General features: G+C 30.3%; 1 pseudogene; it reads left to right on the top strand.

Moving 5' to 3' along the window:
• Nucleotides 1–5,499: 5,499 nt before the first annotated feature.
• Nucleotides 5,500–6,092, top strand: LOC18032336 (annotated as a pseudogene).
• The last annotated feature ends 1,071 nt before the right edge of the window (nt 6,093–7,163 follow it).

The following is a 7,163-nucleotide window of genomic DNA, read 5'->3' on the forward strand; positions in this document are numbered from 1 at the left end:
TTGGTTTCTTTTAAATTCATATAATTTGAATCTGATTTATTGAGAATATATAACATAAAATAGTAAAATAAAAGCTCAACATAACCAACAATATACTATACTGCAAAATACAATTTCTGCAGTTTCATTGAATATTTCATAGAAATCATATCCTTTGTATCAATGGAAATACAACCAAATCTCTTCTCATAATATTATTTTGCACAAAAGCATCCTAGGTGTTAGTACACTTGCAATCAAACGTCAATCATCCTCTGAAAAGCCATCTTCATTCTTTGAAACATTTTCCTCACAGTCAATTTCTCTATCCTCTTCCTCATCTTCATCTAGTAAAACCATATCATGTACAAACCAAGAAAAAGTGAGAGAAACTGACTTGAGTTTCTAGCCTAATTTAGGTTTAGTTTGCACTTGCCCACGGAATTTACTCCCCTTTGTTAATTAGAAAGCAAAATGAAAACAAAGCAAAACTAGAAACTTTATTTCATATCTTTCACTTTCTTGGCAACCTTACAGAAAACATGAAGCAACCACACCCATACGATACAAAAGCAGAAACATTTATATCAACAGTACCCAAACCTTTTAATCTAAAATGTTGAAACGCATGAATGATTAACTTAAACAAACCTTTCATTGTGTTCAGTAATTGATGTTGATTGAGAAGTGAAGTGATTACAATGCCTAACCATTTATACAAATATGCATCTCAATCAAAGGATTTGTAGTGAAACAATAGCCGTAGATATTGTTTGTCATTATTTATAATGAGAAATAGTTCAATAGCAGATCAATTATAATAAATAAACTAAAAAATATTCTTCAAACCATAAAATTAAACTTCATAGGCTCCATGATAATAAAATATTTCAACAAGGATCAGTGAGAGATAGATTATACCACATTCATTGTTCAGACTATTTTTGGAAGGATCCAAAGGAACCACACTATCATAACGATGATCACTGCCATTTAGAACCTCCACACTCTGTCAATTAAACATAAAACTAGTTAGAATATGTCATTTAGCAAAAATAATCCATATATAATTCTTAAGACGAGCTAAAATCTTCTACAAAGCAAGTACTTACTACTCTGTCTCATGTGCATACCACCAGCCTTGCACAGCAAGATAGTGTCTGCAACCTTTGCAGGAAGAAATATTTTAGAAATATACCTATGCCTGATAGTGAGTACGAGTGAAATGAATCCCAGAAGCATCATCTCTACAAGAATTGCATGTCAAAAGCCAAATAAGCATCACACTACAGAGAAAATGCATGATTAATTTCCATTTAATGGTCAAAATAAGAATTGCATGTCAAAAGTCAAAGAAAAAAGAAAGCTTGAATTAGGCTATACAAAGTATGCTGCCCTATAATTTTTTTGGCAGAAAAACTGCAAGTATCAGTTAGCAGAATGAAATATGATGTGCTCTGCTCTTAGCCATTAACTAAAGAGCTATGAAATTTTATATATATAGTTCATGAAATTAAAAGAAAAAATCAGTTAGCAGATGATGATCCAAAACTCAAACATAGATCATTACTCAGTAATGAACATTAAAATGTAAATGTTAGATAAATAAATATCACAGGATCCTTTTATGTGATCGTACAAATTGAACACTAAGCTCCCCAAATCAGTAATAAAAAGATTAAAAATTTAAAAAAAATGCGATAATAAAACCAAAAGAGAAAGATTACAGATTTGAAATTTCACCTGTTCATCTCTACGAGAAAATATCAGAGACAAATCAGGAAATAGGCCGACGTCTAGCATGGCTTAGACGGCTTTGAAGCCACAAGTGAACCTGCTAGGCTGTAATATCGGCCCATACGGCTTCTGCAAACGGCGAAAACGACATCAACCTTGAGGAACGAGAGCTTCTTCGTCTAGCTACAGATGATTTGGTTCTTTAATCGATCGTTGAGGCTTGAGCTTGACGTCTTGGTCGCCGTAGCGCACGGGTTGTGGTTTAATCATCATCGTCGTGGCTGAAATTGCCGGCAAACTGAAGATGACTCGACTAATTTTAAGCTGAAATTGAAAATCAATAAGAAGATTCAGACTGCATCTGCAAATCGAATAAAAGGAATTTTGACATACTGACATCAGAAGGAGAGATCGGTTCCCCCATGAATGAGAGGTTGGTGCCGGTGTGAATGAGAGGTCGTTGCTGACGGCGGGAATTGTGATAGAATTTCTAGGTTTTTTTTACCGGTGAATTGAGTAAACTTCATTGATTTGTGATTTTATTTGTAACCGAGTTTTTTCTTAAATATTATATATTTGAAATAGGCAATGGTTTCAAATAGTAGTCACTGTCTTTAGTTCGTTTGCTGAAGTAATTTTTTTGGGTTTTTTTATTGATTATTATTTCAAAATAAAAAATAATTTATTTAAAAAAATTAGTGTAATTTCGACTTATCCCTACATGCATTTCCGACAAAATATCCATTATCACCGAGGGGCACCTTACCCTTAAAAAAATAGTTATTAGTTTCTACGTTTATCCGACGACTGTGTAATACCTTTGTAAAAAGTACTTATTATCAAGAGTAAATGGTACCCTTAAAAATATATGCTCGGTAATATAACTATTTGTTGTAATCGATGTTTCATATTATTTTTTAAAATTTAAGAACTAAATGGATAAGTAACACAAAATACAGGAATTGGATAAATTCACCCTTTAATAACATCTTATGAGAGGTGTTATTCACTTGTTGAAAGATAGATACTTGTGAATTTTGTTTGATGAGAAAACACCAAAGTGATTTATTAATTAATTTACAAGCTGTACCTAAAACATCCGACAATCTAATATTATTTATGGAGATTCTTTACCTTAGTGTTATACATGTTCTGCAATCCTCCACAAACTTTATTTACGTTACACAAGTATCACAGTGGTTCCAATAAATACTATTGTTCCTTGACCATCCAACTGATATGTATATATTACAATAAAAGTTTTATGCCGCATTAAATTTAAGAAGTAACTTAATTAGAAGCAAGAAAGGCTAGGAGGCAACGTGAATCACCTTTCTTCTTGTGGAATATATGCACTATCAAAGATCACATTGAACATTTCCCTATTAATTTATTGGATAATAGTAATTTGGTGAACCAAAAGATGAAATGACGGTAGGCTTTGTGCATAAATTAATTATCTAGTCCAATGAGTAATAAAAAATATATTAATAGCTACTTTGGTAATAATCTCACGAGTAGTTTTATGATGTTCGAGTGGTTCAACTAAAGGTTCACATAAGAATAAAGGTCATATATGATATACAAAAACTAAGGCAAAGAATCCAGAAATATATTGTTTATCTTTGGGATGTGCAGGCATAGCTTTTTAGTTACTTAAGAGGCTATTCTTTTTTTTTTAATTTAATGACTTAATTGACTTAATTTTAATAAGTTAAGTCATTAAGTGGTGTTTGTTTTTTATCTGAAATATAAATAGAGCTAAATGTCTGAATCTAAATGACATATTTGTTTTTTTTGTCTGAATAGCTAAAAATAAATATTAAGTTATTTACTTTTTAACTTAAAAAATCTGAAAACTAAAGTTTTTACATTTATGGCCTTACAAATTATAATGTTAAATAAATGATAAACATCTCCAAGACTATAAATAAGGTAATAAATTATCATAACATAAATCATATTCAATTAAATACAACTTTTTAATATTTTATATTATATATGTTAATCAATTTTATTATAGTTTGTTGATGTTTTTGTATGAAAAATATTCATAAAAAATTATGAAGATAAATAATGCTAATTTAAAGAAAATAAAAAGATAAAAATAATAATAGTTTACCACTATATATTATCACAAGTTATATACAGATGGGTAATAATACTAATTATTAAATTAATTTAGTTAAGGATGAAAATTAATTAATTAGATAGGGATATTTTAAAAAATATCTTTAATGATAGCATTCAAACCTTTTAGATTAAGTAAAAAGTAAAAAAATTAGCTAATAATTTAATGACATAATTGCTGAAAATCTTCATTACGTTGAAAAACAAATAGACTTAACGACTTAACTGATTACAATTAAGTCAATTAAAGACGCGTTTGGGGCAGCTATAAGTCATTAAGTCAAAATGGTATGCGCTGCCCCAAATGCTCTATAAGTCATTAAGTCAAAAAAACAAACAGCCCAAATTTTAATAAGTTAAGTCATTAAGTCTATTTATTTTTTTCAAACTAATGAAAAATTTGAACTATTAAGTTATTAAATAATTAAGCTATTTTTTTAGCTTTTTAATTAATTCAAAAAGTCTAAATGATATCATTAAAATATATTTTCAAAAATAACCCTATCTAATTAATTTATTTTGATCTTTGCCAAAATAAAATTTAAAAATTACCATTATTACGCATCTCTATATAACTTGTGATAATATATAGTGGTAGACTATTATCATTATCTTTTTTTATTTTCTTCAAATTAGCATTATTTATCTTCATAATGTTTTATGAATATTTTTCATATAAAAGCATCATAAACTATAATAAAATTGATTAACATACATAATACAGAATATTAAAGAGTTATATTTAATTGAATATGATTTATGTTATAATAATCTATTATCTTGTTTATACTCTTCGAGATGTTTATTATTTGTTTAACATTTATAATTTGTAAGAGTATAAATATAAAAGTATTAGTTTTCAGATTTTTTAAGTTAAAAAACAGACAACTTAATATTTATTTTTGACGATTAAAAAAAAAAACATATCATTCAGATTCAGACATTCAACTCTATTTAGAATTCAGACTAATTCAGTCTATTTAAATTTCAAACAAAAAAACAAACGCCACCGAAAAGTCACTTTGATTCTTAACTTTCTATATTTGGAAACCGAATTGAAATATGAATGGGAAGGCCTGCTGTACTAATCCAGGATTGATATGCAGACTTTTTGAATATGAAGGACAAAACAAAAAAATCATTGTTAACATTAATAAATAATTGACTGTATTTTTTTTATGTCCGTTAATGATTGTTTATTTCTAGGATTAACCTTATTTAATTTGATTTTCTTTTATGAGTTTGAATTCTATCCTTATTTTTTATCTTCTTGTTAATAATAATATTTATGTGTGTTCGACATAAAAATGAATTATCTACTCTTAGCATTTGGGCTTCTAAAAATAATCTGCACATTTCAGTTAATTATCAATCGAACAATAAGTCGCAATTGAGAAATTAAATTGTTTGCCTAAGATATAAGTACCGATCTTTTATTTTATTTTTGTTTTTATATTTTTTAACTAAAAAGTGCATGTAGGAAGAAATCGAGGCAAAGAATTTCCATAATTGGCTTGTCAAAATGATTGAAGAACACAAGTAGTGTGAAGAATACTACTTTTTTTTAAAGACACATTTATAGATGTCACTTTTCGAAGAATACATAGAGTACATGTGAGAAATTCATTTACCTAATATATCAACTTAACCAACATGAATCCTGTTTCCACTCATCCAAATTTGTTCAAGGCCGCAGCTGAAGGCCATGCTGATGAACCCTTCAAAAAAGATACAAGAAGCAATGAAATTAGGGGCTTGTTAACAGCACAGGCCAAGAACAGAATCCGGCATATCAACATCATATCTCAGAAAAGTAAAAATGGGTCAACCAAGTTCATGGAAGAAATACTTGAGATATGCCCATCAGTGCTGCCACAAGTCAATGCCAAAGGCGATACTCCGCTCCACCTTGCTGCGAAATTTGGCCATTCTAATATAGTGAGCTTTCTCATTGAAAGAGCAAAACCAGCTGCCCGGCAGATGATGAGAACAATACAGCACTGCACGAGGCAGGGTGTCATGGCAACGTCCAGGTGGTGAAAATTCTAACGGGACAAGACCCTGATTATCCATATTCTGCTAATAACTACGGCAAAACGCAACTCTACTTGGCTGCCAAGGGACGATATTCTGAGATGGTGATTGAATTATTAGAAAACAGCACGTCAGTGTCCTATGAAGGCCCCAACGGAAAGACGGCTTTGCATGCTGCAGCAATGCACTTTTATTATGGTAAATTTAGTTAGATGCCTTTTCAGTGGGAATTTCAATATTGATATCTTTCTATTAATTAATAGGTTCTGTCCATAATGTTCAAGTAAATAGGCCATTTTAATTCATTAGTAAATGATTAATTAGGAAAAATTGTTTAGAGGGCTTTCCTGTAGGGGGACACAATAGGCGAATTAAATAGTTCATTTGTGTTTTAAATATTACTCATTACTCCTTTCTCATCTTTCTTCACCAATTTATTTTGTTTTGCTATTCTAAATGGTTGTGCTTGGACTGTATACTCATACCATGGTTAATCTCTTTACTTTTTTACTCTTCCTTAAGAGTAGCGAAAATTGACCTTTAAGATAGCGCTTCAGGCATGCCTTGACTAATCTTCTAAGAGTTGGTGTTTGCAGGTGGGAAAACAACTTATGATTGTGCAAGGCAAATGTCTGGTTTGCAGTAACGAAAACTGGGTAATCATTGCAGCTTCTTTATTGAATAACAAAGTTATTATTCTCAAACCATTATTCGTTGTCATTGTATTTGCTGATTGGTGATATTGCAGGCTGTTTTGGCCATATAATTATGTATATTTAAATTATTTAAACCTTTGATTATTATTTGACTTATCTTATGTCGTCTCGGATAAGGCTGCCTTTCAAAAGTTACTTGATAAAAACAAGGGTCTGATCCAAAAAAAGACCAATGGGGGTGGACTCCAATTCATTACGTTGCATATTATGATCAATATCAACTGATACATATGCTATTAAAAAGAGGATCAAACTGCTTCAAGTATTGCTGTCAAAGATCGAAGATGACAGCTCTTCGTTTGGCAGCCGGCCAAAGGCATGCCCGAACAGTTGAAACAATTCTTTCCCCAATCCAGAATGTTATGAACTGGTCGATAACAGGAGATGGAATTTTCTTCATTATGCTATGTTTAGTTTTAAATTTGGTGAATTAAAAAATATTCTAAAAAATCCATGTGCTTGCTGCTATCCGTCCAAAAGAATTCTTTAAAATTAAAGTGAGATATGACACTGGAGGCAACTATGGCGCTGTCAACAAGAAAAATGCTAGTGTTATAGACGTGTTGA

The sequence above is a fragment of the Citrus clementina genome, unplaced genomic scaffold (assembly GCF_000493195.1).
Source record: "Citrus clementina cultivar Clemenules unplaced genomic scaffold, Citrus_clementina_v1.0 scaffold_9, whole genome shotgun sequence".
Taxonomy (NCBI): Eukaryota; Viridiplantae; Streptophyta; class Magnoliopsida; order Sapindales; family Rutaceae; genus Citrus; species Citrus x clementina.